The sequence below is a fragment of the Nuphar pumila genome, chromosome 11 (assembly GCF_984573655.1).
Source record: "Nuphar pumila chromosome 11, dmNupPumi1.hap1.1, whole genome shotgun sequence".
NCBI classification, from domain to species: Eukaryota; Viridiplantae; Streptophyta; class Magnoliopsida; order Nymphaeales; family Nymphaeaceae; genus Nuphar; species Nuphar pumila.
In genome coordinates, this window is record NC_143259.1 from 17,365,239 (window position 1) to 17,385,175 (window position 19,937).

Genomic DNA, 19,937 nt, shown 5'->3' on the forward strand with positions numbered 1-19,937 from the left:
TTTTATTTTGAAACAGATGAATACAGGAGTGCATTACTAATTATACAACAGAACCAAGAATTGCATCATCCATTCCCCTAAGCTCAAACACCACATCCCTCCTCACACCAAGGAAAATAGAAACACACACACACAAAAAAATTTGAATGCACAACAGTAAATTTTCCTTGACTAAGAACCAAGAGGAAGAAAAAAAAATAAAAGAGATGGAGGCATTGGACTAGAGAAGTAACATGAACCCTCCAGCCAATGCTAACAATGCCTTGCTAGCCAATGGTGTAAAAGCGCCGGAGTTGTCGGGGGTTGAGTTCGTGGTGGCTGGTGCTGGAGACGGCGTCGGGGATGTAGGAGGGCTAGATCCACCAGCAGACGGTGCCGGGGCAGCGCCTGATGAAGGTGCTGCTGGAGAGGTTGGTGCAAGTGGGTTCGTACCAGGAGCAGATGCTGGTGCAGCTGGAGGAGGTGATGGTGGTGGGGATGATGCCGGTGGCTTAGCCACTGGTGGTGGGGATGATGCCGGTGGTGTAGCCACTGGCGGTGGAGATGACACAGCTGGTGGTGGAGATGTTGCAGTGGGCGGTGATGCTACTGGTGCTGGAGGTCTTGCTGCTGGAGGTGAAGATACTGGTGGTGGTGTTGCAGCAGATGGAGGCGGTGTTGCCGCAGCTGGAGGCGGCGATGACACCGTGGCAGTGGTAGGTGAGGCTGCAATGGAAGTAGGAGGAGAGGCAGGGGCCTGTGCAATGGTAGAAGTTACATAGGCAAGTGAAATGGTAAGCACAACAAACATGGCTTGGTTCAGGGCCATGGCTTGCAAGAGTTTGAGGAGGGCTGCTTAGATGGTGAATGAGGAGTGTGGGCAAGAGAAAGAGAGGAGAAGATGCTAATATATAGTTAGAAGTAATTTTATTTTTTCTGCAATAATGTAATATAATATGTTAATTAAACAGTTGGGAGTGTGGAGATGAATAATTGCCAACCTAGCAAATGGGTGGCCCTTTACTCACATTTTATCTTACAACTATATATTGTTCTATCGTTGCTGTCAGCCACTGTCATTAAATTGATTTTTCTTCTCACTTATTTTCTATTATTCACTTTTTTATTTGTATTCTTTATCTTGTGTAATTTCTCCCACTTTGTTGATTTTTTTTCCTTAGTTCTATCAATTGTGTGTCTCGGATAAGAGTAAGAGATTTTTTTTTCTTTTGCCTTTTTGTTGTTTGAAGAGTCGGGTTGGGTTTACCCTGACCGGACCTGAACCAAACCCTATAGGGTCCAGGTATGGTGACAAATAAGAAGATCGGATTAAGGCCTGGGTCCGGGCCCGAAGGTCCAATTAATACATGGACCCGGGTACAGTTTGTGAAATTTTATAACAGATCCAGGCCCAACCCGAGCTCCCATTAAGACCCGCAAATTTTCAATGTAAAATTGATTTTTTTTTTATTATTTTACAGGGTCTAGTTCATGTAGTTCTTATTGATTCTGGGTATGATTTTTCTTATAGTAGATCCAATTAGACCTGGGTCCAGACCCGATACCATGACCAAAAATCTGATCCAAATCTGGTTCCACCTGAGTCCGAACCAAACCCTACCTGTTTACACCCTAAGTCTAGTCATAATCAATGGTATGTTTGGCATCACGTGAAAGATGACCAGGTCTTAAAATTCACATAAATTTGCCATTTCCACCGTTTGAAGCTTGCTCAAGTTCATGAACTAGTGGAAATGTTGGAGATCGTGAACTTGGCCCCCTCATCAAAATCTATGTTAATGTATAGACTTGGGTTGCATTTGATGACCTCGGATCTGAGATGGCACGGGCCGGCTTGCAGATGTGGTGTGGCCCCGTGCCCAAATTCGATGTGCATCAAAGGCCTTTTTTTGAATTTATATCTCGAAGAAACCGCACCTGGCACGAAGATCCGGATCTAGCTTGGAATTGAGATCCTTACTTTTGTGAGAGAAGAGAAAGAGAGGATCAGATTTGAAATCCGTTACCTAGCTAGGGGTCAGACTTAAGATTCCTGGATCTTATATCCGAGCATATCCCTTAGCCGATCCGATGGATTCAAGCACACCCTTAGAGAATGCTTGAGGATAATAACGGTTTTGAAAACTAAAAGTTTTCACCAATGTTGTAAGAATCATCTCCGACCCTGAATCGATTTTTAGGAAATCGAGCGATTCGATCCGATTCAAGGCCGAATAGTTTTGAATCAACCAACTTTTGACCACAAAAAGACATGTGTAAAAGTATTAAAATAATACTAAAAAATATTAAAACACTATTTTTAACTATTTTCAAATTTATTTGAAAATTAACTGGTTCAGGTCAGTTTCGTTATCGATTTTCAAATCACCATTGATCTTATGTTGCTATCGTCCAAGTGCCTTGCAGATGTACGGCAATAAAGGGGCACGCCGACGATGTCGTCGCGAGTATGTTATGGAGGAACCAACTGTTTTGCACATTGATCAGTGGTGTCGAAGATGGACGGTGATGGTGATGGTGACTGGTGCGAGAACAGTGATAAATGGTGATTTGGCAGATCCTTGGATCCGTTTTCCTGAGTTAATTAAGGTGTAATCTCGGTTAGTGGGGAACCAACAATTTGAAGAGTGCTTAAGTACATTCTTTTCTCTCTCTAAAAAAAAAAGTACATTCTTTTGTGGAAAAAAAAAAGAACAGAAAAACACCAACTCATCTTTGATAGAAATGACAAGCATGTCCTAAACCCCTCCCAGTCTCTAAGGTTCTAAGATACAAATTAATGCAAAGCCTTTTAACATTGAATACTCCATTTTGGCTTGCCGTTTCATATCCCTTATAAACTAGTTTGTATTGGAAATTTCTTAATTAGAAATGGTCTTATCCCCGTGTCGTATCCATGTGACATAGCATTGAGTTATGATTTTCAAGTAGGTTCAGCAAAAAAAAGTGGGCAATGACTGCCTCTTATGATTCTTTGCAAGTATATTGCTCCAAGATGCCTGGTGTCTGTGAACATTCATATATAATATGATTTGCCCAACCCTGCTGAATTAACTCAGTAGTTCCTGGAGCCTCATGTAAGATCTCTTTTTGAACTTTCAACGGTTATAAGAGCATTTTGGTAATTTTAAAAGTAGAGATGGGTGGGGGGTGTAGCAGCCATCACTCAAATTGCTGAGCTAGGATCCAAATAAACAGCAAGGCCGTCACCATGTGATTGGTTTTATTTTTTATTGTGATTATTCATTGCAATCATGCCAACTTGCACCTACCAAAAGCCATGTGTAAAGCTGGCAAGCTAATAGAATATCCAGAAAATTGTAGGACTTAATTGGCTTCAAGCAACCAGGGATGTTAATGATATGGGTTTTGTGCTGGATACCCTGACCAAAAAAAATCTAGACAGATTTTATGGCCTCCTATTAGATCCTATAAGGTTAACAGTCAAGTTTGGAAATATGTTTTCACCTATGAGTTTGGCAAGTTTATGAAAAGTACTTCTCGGTGAGAGGATTCTCTATTTGCAGATGATGCATTATTTTTTCTGCAAAACAAGAAAATTTTCATAAAAATTTTCTTTTGAATATTCTTCAAGATTTTTAACAGAAATCTAGCTTGAAAGTGAGTCTTAGCAAATCTATCTCTGTATATCCCCCCTTTAATATTTCTAAGTGTGGGTCTCCACCAGATTGACTCACTTTGTGGTTGGCAGAAGGCTTCACCCCCCATCAAGTATCTAGGTTTGCCCCCGTTTCAGAGTCAATTAAACAAATCTTTATGTGAACCTTTGGCGGCCAAATTTCGAAACTGCTTGGAGACTTGGAGTAGCCGGGTCCTTTCCTTGGCGGGAAGGCTGGTCCTTATCAAATCGGTGTTTGCCTCCTTTCCTATATATTGGATGTCATGTTTCATTCTTTTCAGTTCTGTGATTCACTCTATGAAAATGATCATGTGCCAGTTTTTATGGTATGACTCTCCTTCCTCCCATCATTTTCACATGTTATCATGGGATACTGTGTGTCGCCCTTATGAGGAAGGAGGCCTTGCTATCAAACCGTTGAGAGAGCACAACATTGCTTGTATGATTTGCATGAATAGTTTAATAAATCCTTGGGTCAGGCTCATGCAATGCAAATATTTAACCAAGACTCATGTGATCTGGTTTCCTAAGTTTGTGATGCGCGGTTGTCACTCATGTGATATCTTTTCCTAAGTTTGTGATGCGCGGTTGTCACTCATGTGATCTCTTTTCCTAAGTTTGTGATGCGCGGTTGTCATGGTTGGAAGAGTCTTATCCAGCTCAGTATTCGTGATCACATCCAGTGGCATTTGGGTAATGGCCAACTGTTTTTTTTTTTTTTTGGTTAGATCCCAACCCCTTGATTGATTTCATTGCCTATCCTATTTCTAAGTCGCTTATCCAGTTTTTTAGGCCCTTGAAAGTTGCTGACGTCCTGGTGTCGGACCCTATGCAGGGAATTGAGAACGTAGTGCAGATTCTAGAAGATTCTGGTTTTCAGATTTCCTCTTCAATCTTGAGCTCTACATAACCAGACTCTCTCACGTTGGGTAAGGCCAGATCATTCTCGACCAAGCTAGCATGTCAGCTAACTCGCACACATCACCCTATGAAAGGCAGTCTGGTGCAAGGGCCACTTTCCTGGGGTGGGCATCACTCTTGTTTTGGCCATGGAAGTGTTAGCAAAGAAGATGCCTCAAGTCATGTAGGTCACACGGGTCACGATAATTCCGCTCCAAATGATAAACTTAAGTTTATCAACTCAGCTCAAAAAGTTACTAAAGATAATAACGATAAAGTCGAGTTTATCAATCCAGGTAAAGAGGTTAAAGTTACTGAGGATAATAACGGTCCAGCCCAAGAGGTTACTAAAGATAATATTGGCCCAACTCAAGAATCTGATAATACTCTTATCATGTTAAAAAGTTGTAACCGAATGGATAATGATAATAGACTAAAACAAGAGAAGTGGATAGACTATGGTAACTCTGTAACCAACTGGGTAACTATTTTTAAAAGTGAAAACCTCCACCCACAGAAATGTTGAGTGGAGTATCGTGGACGTAGGTGATTAGTTCACCGAACCACGTTAATATCGTGGTCTTCTATTCTTTTGTGTGTTTTTCTTTAGGAAGGGCACCAGCTTACTCAGGGACAACTTCCGCGAATATGCCTCTCTCTCTCTCTCTCTCTCTCTCTCTCTCTCTCTCTCTCTCTCTCTCTCTCAGATGTCTTTGTGAAAAGGCGATAGAAACTGCAGAGCACTTATTCATCTCTTGTCCAATTACTCAATCAGTGTGGCATCTGGTATGTCACAAGTTCAGCAGATGGTGCATCCCTCATAGGACTATCCTTTTGTCCTTTAAGCAATGGAGCCACTGCAGATTCTCTCTAGGATATCTTCATCAAGCTTGGTTAGTGGCTTTCCAAACTTCAATCTTGAAGATTTGGTCAATCACGAATAAGAGCATTTTTTTTTAAAGGCAAGCTGGGATTAGGCAGACCCCTATCAGATATCATTAAAATCTGAATGTGAAAAAATACATTGAAGCTATAATTCACCCCCAAAGGGAGACCAGTATGGGGGTGATCCTTCCCTAACTTAGCGAGACTTCTCATAATAAAATTGGAGTTATACTTTGACTTCTGAAAATCAAAATTGATAAAACTATACAAAATTTGGTCAATATGTTGACGAGAATTCTTGTTACTCGGTTTGCCTCCCAGTAAACAAGTATTGACCATTATATATGCCCTTCCTCACTCTAATACAATCTTCTTCTGTGGAATGATTAGAGTGAGTACTTGAGCCCACCGCTGACCCAGGCCTCTAATGTTCCACGTTAACAGCTTCATGGGCGATTGTTGGAGGGTATATGAATAGCTCCTGAGAATTTTGGCCACGTCTCTCCCTTCTTGCTTCTTCAAGAAGGACTTCATGGTGGAATGCAACTCTGAGGGGTTTGATACATCCATATCGTCTTGTTGCGACCCGAGAATGATCGGGAGCTCGCATCAAAGACTTTTGGAGATGTTCAAACTCTTACATTTGTAGGAGGAATGTTTTGCGAGGGAGGTTTTTTTCTTTCCAAGGAGACAGACTCCATTATGTAATTTACATGGTTTAGATTTGATATAGGCAGACAATGGCATTCTATATAAAGAGAAACACACATGAGAGGAGTCCACGATATTAACATGGTTTGGTGAACAAATCACCTACGTCCATGATAATCCACTCAACACAACTACGTGTGGAGATTTCCACTATTAAAAATAGTTACCGAATTGGTTATATAGTCTATCGACTTTTCTTGTTTTAGTCGATTATCATTATCCATTCGGTTACATATGATAAGCGTATTATCCGATTCTTGAGTTGGGCTGTTATTATCTTCAGTAACTTTGACTTCTTGAGCTGGAATGATAAACTCAAGCTTATAGTTGTTATCTTTAGTAACTTCTTGAGCTAAGTTGATGAACTCAAGTTTATGATTTAGAGCAGGATTATCATGACCTGATATTAAGTTGATAAACTTGAGTTTATCATTTGGAGCAGGATTATCGTGACCAGGATTATCTTCTTTGCTCACAGTACCCCTCAAACTGGCCGCGGGCAGAGCAAAGAGACCCAGTTTGACTCCTAGATCAATAAAGTGAGTCTGTGAAATAGGCTTGGTAAAGATATTAGCAATATGTTTGGAGGAGGTCACATAATACATAATTAGAGTGCCCAACGTAACTTTTCCATGGACTAAGTGATAATCGATTTCAACATGCTTCATACGAGAATGAAACACCGGCTTGATTGTAGTATGAAGAGCTAAAATATTGTCACAAAAAAGAATAGGTGGTTGATGAAGAAATAATCCCAAATTACATAAAAGAAATGTGAGCCACATAAGTTCAACAATGGTTGATGCCATGTATTTGTATTCCGCTTTACAGTTGGACCTAGAAAATGTCATGGATTTGCTTTTTGGTGCTCCAAAAATGCAATTGTTACCAAGAAACGTGCAAAAACTAGAGGTAGAGCACCTGGTAATAGGGAAACCTGCCCAATCAGCATAAGAGAATGCATATAATGACAAGGAAGTTTGAGAGAGTAGTCGGATGTCATGGTCAATAGTGCCATGAACATAATGAAGAATTTGTTTGACCATCTGAAAATGAGCATTGGTCGGGTTCTGCATGAACTCACTGACAAAATTAACACTGAATGATAAATATGGGTGAGTCATTGTGAGATACTGTAGGCCTTCAACAAGACTCTGATAAAAAGTAGTCATGAAATGGAAAATCGCCATCCTTGGAGCATGTGGTATGAGTCACCATGGGTGTAGATACAAGCTTGACACCAACCATTTGGGCTTTATCATTTAGCTCGTAGGCATGCTGTTTCTGATTCAAGAATAGACCCCCTGAGAACCGCTAGACTTCAATTCCTAGAAAATAGTGCAAGAACCTCAGATCTTTCATTGCAAACTCTTGATTTACAGTTTTGATAAAATCATTGAGAAATTGAGTATCATTGCCAGTAAAAGTAATATCATCAACATATAGTAAGAGAATGACTATCATGTATCCACTTCTGCAGATAAACAATGAGAGATTAATAATGCTTAAGAAAAAACCAAGAGATAAGAGGAAAGTGTCAAACCAATCATACTAGGCCCGAGGAGCATGCTTTAGTCCATATAAAGCTTTCTTCAATTTATAAACAAAATCTGAATGTTTAGGATCTTAAAATCCCGGGGGATGTTCAAGAAACATTGTTTCATTTAGATGACAATGTACAAAAATATTTTTAACATCTAACTATTAAATATCTCAGTTATGGGCCAAAGTAATAGTAAGGACAATATTTATAGTAGATGACTTTATAATTGGAGAAAAAGTTTTCATGAAGTCAACACCCGAGATTTGATCAAATCTCTTAGCAATAAGATGAGCTTTTAACCATTCTACTAGGCCAACACTTTTTAATTTCGTTTTGTAGACCCATTTACTTTGGATTATATGCATTTCATTCTCTTTAGGCACAAGATCCCATGTATCATTGACATCAAGAGCATGCATTGCATCACACCACCCTTTATGAGAAAGAGCAACCTTGAGACTCCTAGGTTTTAGAGGAATGGATAAAGCAACAACATACTTGAGTTTGGGCTTTACTATTCCATCCCTCATACGAGTGACCATATGATGAACTAAAAAACCATGAGTATAAGAGGTGCCTTCTTCATTTCTTTCATAAGCAACTGACTGCCTACTGTGACTGTCATCAAGACTTAATCTCTAGCCTGAGTACCCTAAGGTGGAACACTAGCCGGGTCATTTTGGCCAGTCTCTCTTAGTATGACCGGCTCACCATGTTGCTGCTTATAAGTTAGGTTCCCTGGATCTGGCCTGTTATTAGACTCAACTGAAATGTGATGATGATGATTTGAGTTTTTTTTTAAATGACTTATGTGACCATTCTTCCAAACTTACACTACAAGAAAAATGCTAATTAGCGACGGATAGTAGCGACGACATTTTTCCGTCGCCAATTAGTGACGGCTTAGCGACCGTCACTACTCCGTCGCTACGTTTCGTGATATTCACAGATGTAGCGATGGAAAATGGTCCATCGCTAAGCCGTAGTGACGACTTAGCGAGAGACCAGTTTTGTCGCAACAACATGCTGCGGTTAGCGACGGATGGGGCGACGGTATTTTTCCGTCGCTACTTAGCGACGCCGTGAGCGACAGACATATTCCGTCGCTAAGGAGTTGTATATATTTACGTCGGCTTAGCGACAGAATTATTCCGTCGCCAATCCGTCGCTAATTTTCGCATAAATCTGATCAGAACCCTTTTCACTCTTTTCCTGTTTCCTCTCTCCCGCCCTCCCTACGCAACCCAACGCCTTCTCCGCCGCCCTGTCGCCTGCCGCCCCGCGTTCCGCCTGAGCCGTCGCCCCGCCGACTGACCATCGCCCCGCCGACCGACCGTCGCCTCGCCGGAGACAGGTTCGCCCGCCCTACGCGTTTCAAGCAGGGGATAAACCCCCTGCCTTTCCGGCATGGGGGGTCGACCCCCTGCCTTTCCGGCATGGGGGGTCGACCCCCTGCCGGAAAGGCAGGGGGTTAAACCCTCTGCCGTGCTTTCCGGCAAGGGGGTCGACCCCCTGCCGTGCCGTAAAGGGATGACGGCACAACAGAGGGTTTAAACCCCCTACCTTTCCGGCAGAGGGTCGACCCCCCATGCCTTTACGGCAGGGGGTTTAACCCCATGCCTTTACGGCACGGCAAAGGGTATAACCCCCTGCGTTTCCGGCAGGGGGGGTCGACCCCCTGCGTTTCCGGCGAGGGGGGGGGGGGGGGTCGACCCCCTGCCGGAAACGCAGGTGGTTTAACCCCTGCGTTTCCAGCAGGTCGACCCCGGCAGGGGGGTTGACCCCCTGCCAGAAAGGCAGGGGGTTAAACCCCCTGCCGTGCCGGAAAGGCAGGGGGGTCGACCCCCTGCCGTGCCGTAAAGGGATGACGGCACGATAGGGGGTCGACCCCCCATGTCTTTACGGCAGGGGGTTTAACCCCCTGCCTTTACGGCACGGCAGGGGGTTTAATCCTCTGCGTTTCCGGCAGGGGGGGTCGACCCCCTGCGTTTCCGGCAGGGGGGTCGACCCCCTGCCGGAAACGCAGGTGGTTTAACCCCTACGTTTCCAGCAGGGGTTAAACCCCCTGCCGTAAAGGCAGGGGGTTTAACCCTCTGTCGTGCTGGAAACGCAGGGGTTTAACCCTTGCGTTTCCGGCATGGGGGGTCGACCCCCTGCCTTTTCGGCAGGGGGTTAACCCCATGCCGGAACAGGCAGGGGGTTAACCCCTTGCATTTCTGGCAGGGGGTCGACCCCCCTGCCTTTCCGGCAGATCGACCCCGGCAGGGGGTCGACCCCCTGCCTTTCCGGCAGGTCGACCCCGGCAGGAGGTCGACTCACTGGCGGAAAGGATGGGGGTCAGTTAACCCCCTATGTTCCGTAAGGGGGTCGACCCTCTACCGGAACAGCAGGGGAGTCGACCCCTTGCCGGAACAACTTTCTTTTTTTGTGGCGTCTTTTTTTTAAAACTGCATTTTTTTGTGTAGATTTTTCAACGGAACCAACTCGTGCTCAACCACCTGTGGTAAGTAAATGACAAAAACAATGAAAATCGGGTAAATACCTGTGGTGAGTAAGTGATGCAAGCGTATCACATGTTATTTAATTTATTAGATGTAACACTTTATTGTTCACACACTCACTTAGTTGTTGATATTTAGGGTTGCTTTGTTGGAGTTCGGAGATCATGCTGAGCATGATTTTAATGTATGAATATGGAAGTGTTCTTATTTTTGGAGTACGGAGTCCATGCTAAGCACGGTAGTAGTTAGTGAGATATTGAAGTATGTTTGCTGCAGGTACATGTTTGCCATTTCTTTGATATGAATGATTATGATGTATTGCAATGTTTGATGTAATTGTATCCATGCTTGCATGTAGTTACTTTCAATTTGATTTTGACTTCCATGTGAAATTTTATAATAAAAGCATGCTTCAAATGATTGTATAGTGTCATTAATAGTTTGCACATGAAAATATTAAGTTATCAATGCATGCATCAAAATTCTTGTTATTGTTTGACATAGTATATTGCATGATAAATTTGATATTTTCTTCATCGTAGCATTCTGATTGTTTTTTTTTTTAATTCGTTAGGATACTATTCGTAACATCATACGACAGAATGACTGCAAACCGTGAATGGATGTACCGTAGGATAGTGGACAATGAGTTATCGCATGAATATATGGATGGTGTTGACAGTTTTGTTGAATTTGCAACGGCAAGTGTCAGTACAGTGGATCCTACAGGTCAGATTAGGTGTCCCTGCAAGATTTGTAAGAATAATCGATTTGTAGAACCTCATAGCGTTAGACATCACCTATACAGGAAGGGTTTTGTGAGTGATTATCAGAACTGGATGTTTCATGAAGAAGAATTTAGAAACAATTTTGATGCACGGGTGAATGTGGTGCACGATAATCCATATACGGATTTGATATTTGATGCCGCAGGAACAGAACTGGGTTCTGCTATGAGTTCTAGTGATGTAAGAACTGCCGTAGATGAAGAATCACCAAACGATGCAGCTAGTAGATTTTATGATTTACTTAGAGATGCTGATGTGCCACTTTGGAACGGTTGTGAGAGGCACACTATCTTGTCTGCAGTTCTTCAACTAATGAATTTGAAGTTCGAGTATAATTTGAGTCAATCATGTTTTGACCGTTTGTGCATGATTGTGAAGAGTATGTTGCCCAAAGATGAGAAATTGCCACAAAATTTCTATCGTGCGAAAGTTATGGTTAACGCTCTAGGTATGGGTTACAAAAAGATTGATGCTTGTCCAAATCACTGCATATTGTATTTCAAGGATCAGGAAAATGACATATCATGCCCGTCATGTAGGCATCCTCGGTTCAAGTCAAAGACAAGAGGCAATGGTAGCACGAGATCAAATGAAGTTTCATACAAGTCGCTCCGCTACTTTCCTATCACTCCTAGATTGCAACGATTGTATATGTCTTCAAGGACAGCTAAACACATGAGATGGGATGCAAATAAAGTTCGACATGATGAAAACAAGATCACGCATCCTGTTGACGCTGAAGCTTGGAAGCACTTTGATCGTACTCATCAGAACTTCGCAATGGAAGTGCGAAATGTTAGACTCGGTCTATATACAGATGGATTTAATCCATTTGGGGGTAGATCAACTCCATACTCATGCTGGCCAGTATTTGTAACTCCATACAACCTTCCAGCAAGCTTGTGTATGAAACATCCAAATCTTTTCTTGTCTCTGTTGATCCCTGTTCCGACCTCACCTGGCCAAAATCTTGATGTATATCTAAGGCCATTGATTGATGAACTAAAAATACTGTGGGATGACGGTGTTACCACGTATGATGCCCACAAAAAACAAAATTTCAACATGAAGGTCGTTGTTCTATGGACAATCAGTGACTTCCCTGCATATGGTATGTTATCTGGTTGGAGCACACATGGGAGGTTGGCTTGTCCGTACTGCATGGAGGATTCCAAAGCTTTTAGATTGAGGCATGGAAGGAAGCCTTGCTGGTTTGAGTGCCATCGTCGATTTCTACCCAGCGATCATCCGTTCCGACGTCAAAAGAATGCATTTAAAGCAGACACAACTGAAACGGAAGGTCCATCCTCAAGATTGTCCGACATAGAGATTCTAAGAAGATTGCGATACTTTCCAGATGTATTAACAGATGCCCGCAGTCCTACACCCTTCCATGGATTTGGGAAGGATCACAATTGGACGAAAAAATCTATTTTTTGGGAACTATCGTATTGGCCGACCCTATTGATACGACATAATTTGGATGTGATGCATGTAGAGAAAAATGTGTTTGATAATGTGTTCAATACAATAATGAATATTAAAGGAAAAACAAAGGATAATCTGAAGGCTCGTATGGATTTAAAATTAATATGTAAAAGACCAGAATTGGAACTCAAAGAGTATAATGGCAAAGTACTGAAACCAAAGGCGAAGTACCTGCTCGGACCTGATCAAATAAAACATGTATGTCAATGGTTGAGACAACTGAGATTTCCAGATGGATATGTCTCTAACATTGCTCGGGCTGTGAAGATTGACGATGGACAGTTATATGGGTTGAAGAGCCATGATTGTCATATCTTTATGCAACGATTGATACCCCTAGCATTACATGATATGTTAGACAAACCTATATGGGGGGTATTGTCTGAGTTGAGCGGATTTTTCATAACATTGTGCGCATCGGAGGTCGTTGTATCAGATGTAAAGAATCTCGAGGACTCTGTCATCACCACTGTTTGTCTGCTAGAAAAGATATTTCCGCCAGCATTTTTCGATGTTATGGAACATTTGATCATACATCTGCCATATGAACTAAGGGTTGGTGGCCCTGTGCAATATCGATGGATGTACCCATTTGAAAGGTATATGTTTTTTTATATTTGTCTCTTTAATGACAGATATTTAAAATTTGAAATGTATATTATTGTCAGATGCATGTTCGACCTAAAAAAAAAGGTTCGTAATAAAGCCAGAGTAGAAGGCTCTATTTGTGAGGCGTACACTTTAGAAGAGATTTCAAATTTCTCATCTATGTACTTCGAACCTCATATTCCAACACGTTACACATGTTCGCCCCGTAACGATGATGGAGAACAAGTAACTGTAGCTAACAAACTGTCGATATTTCAACCACTTGGGCATGCATTTGGTAGTTGCCGATCAAGGCTATTGACAGATCGAGAGCAAGATGCAGCACACATCTATATTCTTTTTAATTGCTCAACGATCGACCCATACATCGAGTAAGTATATGTATATGCAACTCAATTATAAATCCTTTTATGTTCTATATGTGGATACATGGCTCGGTAATATAAGTATTTGTGGTTTGCAGACGATTTGATCTGGAGTTGCAAAGCGAAGTTTCACATCTCACTGATGCAGAAGTACAAAAAGAATGTGAAACTAAGTTTGTGGAGTGGTTGAAACAGTTGGTAAAGAAGCTAACATAAATTTTGTACTTATAAACAACACTAAGTTACTTAATTGATCGTGATCACAATCATTGTTTATGTCTGTGCGTAGGTTCGCCATGGTGATGTTAAAGATCAAGGAATATGTGATTTAGAAAATGGTCCGACCAAAGTTGTGCAATGCTACAACGGGTATATCGTAAATGGTTATCGATTCCATACAAAAGACTACGGTATAAACAAATCAACGATAAATAGTGGCGTGTGTGTCAAGGGTAGCAACTACGGTGAAAATGAACATGATTACTACGGTGTTATAGAGAAAATAATGGAGTTGACTTACTTAGGCATGAATAACAGGGTTACAATATTCAAGTGTCATTGGTTTGATCCAACTGCAACAAGACTCGACAAAGCTTCAGGCATTGTGGAGGTGAATCATAAATCCAGGTTTGGAACATATGAACCATTCATATTAGCCTCGCAAGCTCAACAAGTTTATTATACTTCATATCCGAGTATAAAAAAGTCAGATAGAAATGAATGGTGGGCAGTTTGCAAGGTGAAATCCAAACTATACCCCGAGTATGATCAGTTACAGGAAGATGAGTTAGCTGAAGACAATGATTACTATCAATCAGATGATGTCTATGACTTCGCTTATGGTCATGATGTTGCGCATGATATGCATGTCATATCTCCATTGGCTGATGAAACATTCATAGAGGAATGTGATCCAAATGATGTACCAAGTGGATGGGCAAACAATGAAGAAGAAGAAGAAGAAGAAAAAGAAGAAGAAGAAGAAGAAGAAGAAGAAGAAAAAGAAAGTCAAACTAGTGACGAGGAAGAATTCTCAAGCTAGTGAGCAAAATATTATACTACAAACCTCTATTTAAATGCATTGTAATACTTGGTGTGAGTTGTATTGCAATACTTGGTGTGAATGATTAAAAAATTTATTTGAATGTATTGTAATACTTGATACGAATGATTCAAATGCATTGTAATACTTGATGTGAATGATTTCAATTATCTGAATGTATTATAATTTATGCAACGAATGATTTGAATTAGTGCAATACTTGATGTGAATGATTTAAATTATTTGAATGCATTGCAATGCTTGATGTGAATGACTTGAATGCATTGTAATACTTGATGTGAGTTGTATTGCAATACTTGGTGCGAATGATTAAAAATTTTATTTGAATGTATTGTAATACTTGATACGAATTATTCAAATGCATTGTAATACTTGATGTGAATGATTTCAATTATTTGAATGTATTATAATTTATGCAACGAATGATTTGAATTAGTGCAATACTTGATGTGAATGATTTGAATTATTTGAATGCATTGCAATGCTTGATGTGAATGACTTGAATGCTTTGTAATACTTGATGTGAATTATTTGAATGTATTGTATGGCATATGTTATTTGTTAGAATATGGTTCGTGGAGGTTATAGTGGTCGCTCATCCAGTAGTAGTCAGGCTCAGCCTTCATCTTCACGGGCTCCTGTGATAGGTATATCATATAACTAATTGGATGCTTGATTAGTTCAAATGCGCATTCTGAGAATTTCTAATGTATTTTTTTACAGATGATGTTGCGCCTGTACACGACCCACCTACACCAGTTGATCACACAAGTCAACAGCCAACACAGGAAACAGGGTCTTCTCAGGCTGGCACAAGAAGACTCATTCGAATAGTGTATATCGATAATCGACGGTAAGTATTTTGTTTTCAATTATTGCATATCTTTTAAATATTTTATATTGATATTTACTGTGTAACAATTCATGTGCAGCACGAGGTTTGAGCCACAAGAAGTAGTACGGAAGATTAGGAATTCACTTCTTCAATATCTACCAGGACCAGTTGCTCAATGGAAAGAGTACCCAAAGGAGGTGTTAGACAGATTGTGGTCCTCATTCATGGTATACAGTTGTTCCTCATAGTTAATGTGTTTCATATTAAATTTATTTAAGCAATGTCTACTAACTTTCTGAAAATATTTGTAGGCTTCGAATCGCTTCGCAACTACGGTGGAAGAAAATGATGCAAGGAAGGTGTGGCAGAAGGTGGCTGCCAATCGATTTGCAGACATGCTGCACACTATGAAAATTGCAGCAAAAAAAGCATCTGGCGTAGTAGATGATCCATTACAGTGGAAGGGCCATGGTCCTATTACTATCAGGAGAGATTACTGGGATGAAATGTGCGATAAGTGGGCGGGAGATGCATTTAGAAATCGCTCTGCGAAGGCTGCACAAAATCGATCGAAGATGCCCGAAGCCCATCTACACACAGGTGGATCTAAGACATTTGGGAGCCATCTAAAGAAAATGGTAACTCATCAATATATAATATTAATTTTATAAGTATTGTTGCAAACTTGTGTACTAAATATTTTGTCATTTAACTTCGCAGGAAACAGAAAAAGGAGGCAGTGTACCATATAAGGATGTGTTTGTAGAAACACATAAACGGAAGACCACGGGAGTCTTCGTATCAGAGAAGGCGAGAACGACAACGATACGTATTAATTCTATTAATAATCATTGCAATATATATGCAAGTTATCATAATGTTATCATTAATTATTAATGAATACTTTAAACATTATTTTGTAGGAGACATATGAGCAACAGATGGTAGAGCGATATGGCGATGACGCTACTCAGCATCCATCATGCAGGTGAACCCAAAAAAGGTCGCGTGTTCGGGTTTGGGAGTAATATGAACACTTCACCAGTTATTGGTTCTTCCAGTTACGGCTCACTGACTTCTTGCGCCGAAATAAGCTCCAAGCAGCCGACTATTCTTTCCGGTGATGATGTACGCCAGATCGTTAATGAATCACTGAATAACTACTTCCAATACACCGTCGCCCCCTTTCTCCGAAATGAGATCAAGGCCGCTGTTCAGGATAGGGAATCTTCAATTCCAGGTCCCTTTCAGGTATAATCACATATTCAGTTTTTTGTCTGCCTTAGAACACATATGAGCATAATCGAATCACATATATAACTTTTTGCCTGCCTAAGAACACATATGAGCATGTTATAATCACATATTCAGTTTTTTGACTGCCTTAGAGCACATATGAGCATGCTATAATAACATATAGAGTTTTTTTATTGCATTAGAGCACATATGAGCATGCTATAATCACATATAAAGTTTTTTTGCCTGCCTAAGAACACATATGAGCATGATAGAATCACATATAAAGTTTTTTTGACTGCATTAAAACACATATGAGCATGCTATAATCACATATTCAGTTTTTTGACTGCCTAAGAACACATATGAGCATATTATAATCACATATTCAGTTTTTTGACTGCCTTAGCACACATATGGGCATGCTATAATAACATATAGAGTTTTTTTACTGCCTTAGAACACATATGAACATGCTATATATCATTTATGATAGAATCACATATAAATTTTTTTGCTTTGCCTGCCTTAGAGCACATATGAGCATGCTATAATCACATATTCAATTTTTTGACTGCCTTAGCACACATACGAGCATGATCGAATCACATATATAGTTTTTTGCCTGCCTTAAAGCACATCTGAGCATGGTAGAATCACATATAGAGTTTTTCTAGATGCCTTAGAACACATATGAACATGCTATAATCACATATTCAATTTTTTGACTGCCTTAGCACACATATGAGCATGATAGAATCACACACACACACACACACACACATATATATATATATATATATATATATATATATATATATATATATATATATATATATATATATATATATATATATATATATATATATATATATATATAACTTTTTGTCTGCCTTAGAGCACATATGAGCATGATAGAATCACATATAGAGTTTTTTTATTGCCTTAGATCACACATGAGTACATGATAGAATCACATATAGTGTGTAATTTATTTCATTATATTTTGTTTATCAATACTGACTGTTTTTTTCTTGTGTAGGCTGCTAGCGATAATCAGCGTAGTGGAGCTGAAGGGACAGATAAAGACAATGAACAAGAAGACGCACAAAATCTTGGCGATGATTAGAGGACTGTGTTGAAGAAATTCTGCTTTTTTATGTTTCCTAATTGTAATTGTTGAATTGTAAATAATTAAACTTCTTAATTTTAAGGTGGAATAATTAATTGTTGTAGATTCTTGTTATATAAAATTTTTTGTGTGGTTTGTTTTTTATTTACAGGAAATATAAATTATACAGGAAATATAAATTGTACAGTTCTCGGTATTTAATTTTCAAATAATTTTTTTTTAAATTTTTTTTTCGTGTTTGCGATGGAACCATCCGTCGCTATTCATATTAATCTAGCGACGGCATAGCGACGAAAGTAAATCCGTCGCCAAGCCGTGGTCGCCGTTTAGTACCGGCGGATTGGCGACAGAATATAGCGCTCGTTATTCCGTCACTATTAGCGACGGACCTGGCGACGTAATAATTCCGTCGCCAGTTAGCATCAAAATATTTGCGACGTAATGTTATCATCGCAAAATTTTTCCCCTCCCTTGCGAGAGAGAAACGAATTTCGCGAGTCAAACTCGACCAAAGTTTTGAAAATGATTTTTGAAAATTTACTCACCTCCGTTTTGAAAATTTGCGGGAAAATTCCGTGGAATGGGATCCGCCTGTCGGTACGAGGTTCAACGGTTCCTGGCGCCTTTACCAGGGGTAATTAAACCAAGGATCAATTATGTGCTTTAATTTGACTCAAATAGCTAAATTATGCTCTATTTCCTAGAATGCACAAAGAATCAGGCTTGTGCTATGAAATTTTGATAATAATGCAAGTTTGAGAAAATATGATGTTTGCTTTGGAAAATTGAATTATGCTTGGAAAATAATTGAAAGAGTACTTGAAAATTGAATTCCTGGGAAAGTCATTGAAGTTCATTGGAAATCAAAAATTTGCATTGGAAAATGAATACTCAGGAAAACTTGTATTTTGGAAAATCGATTTTGAGATTTAAATTGCTTTTCTGAGGAAATGGATTTGAGAATTCTGAGAAAATCTAAGAAATTCATTGGAAAAGGACTTTTGAAATGGAAAATGAATTCTCAAGAAAACTAGAAAATCTGAGAAAATCGATTTATGAAAACTTGGGATTTTGAAATTTGAGAATGTTAAAGCATAGGAAAATCTTGATTTGAACTTGGGAAATGCTTTGAAATGTCATTTGAAAACTTAGGATTTTGAGAAAATCAGATCCTGAGAAAGACTTGGAAATTCTTGAGAAAATAGATTTTTTTTTTTGAAATTGGAAAAAGAATTTGAGAATAATGCAATTTGAATAATATGAATGAATGGATATGAATTTGAAAAGGGAATTTCATTAAGGAATTGGGAAATCCTTTTAAAACTTTGAAAAATGCAGTGCATTTTGAAGTTAGCCTAAGTGTGTAGGCTGAATGTGGCTAATACGAAGATCATAAATCTTGGTTTTCTTCGTATTCTGACTATGGCCATAAATACGAATCCCACCGAGTTTATAAACTCCATAAAAGCTTGTGCACGTGCCATTCGTGTAAACCATAGTGAATTTGAAATAATGTGCATGAATCATACATCACATATTGAAATTTGCATAAATTAAACTATATGCAATGCAACCCTATTCTAAGCAGAAATGTAACTCTTATTCCAAATATTACATTGATTTTTACATGGAATTGAAATAAAATAAATAAAATCTAAGTCTTCTTCTTGAATGTTCCTGCAAAACTAGAAAACAAGGTTAGCACAAAAATGTAGGTTTTTCTAAATTTATCCGAAAATATGGGAAATTATCGGATATTATTCAGATATAAACCCAAAATCATACCCCCTTTGATATAAACATGAGAAATAATGAATAAATTTTGAAAATAAACTTGAAAATTCGAAATTGGGGTCAAAATGACCAAAATACCCCTGATGACCTTGAAATCAGGGTTTTCTGAAAGAATTTTTGTAAATTTTGGAAATTTGAAAATCAAATGAAATAAATCAAACATAATTTGATGAAATATGATGATATGCATGAAATTTTGGGAGAATTAGAAATTGAAATTTCGAAATTTAGGTCAAAATGACCAAAATACCCCCAATAACAAGACTATGGCCTTGAAACCAGGGTTTTCTGAAATAAATTTTGCAAAATTGAAAAATATGAAATGCAAAGGAGATTAAAATTAACCCTAATATGATTCTACATGCTTTATGTACATGATAAAAACCCTAAAATGGCGAAAATATCATAAAATATCGAATTTAACCTGATTTTCGCTTCTTAATTTAA

General features: G+C 39.3%; 1 protein-coding gene across 2 annotated transcripts in view; it reads right to left on the bottom strand.

The window, feature by feature from the left end:
• The window catches only part of LOC149822119 (putative BOI-related E3 ubiquitin-protein ligase 3), a 165,834-nt gene that overhangs the window by 49,173 nt on the left and 96,724 nt on the right, over positions 1-19,937 (bottom strand). The gene's annotated exons all lie outside the window — the stretch shown is intronic.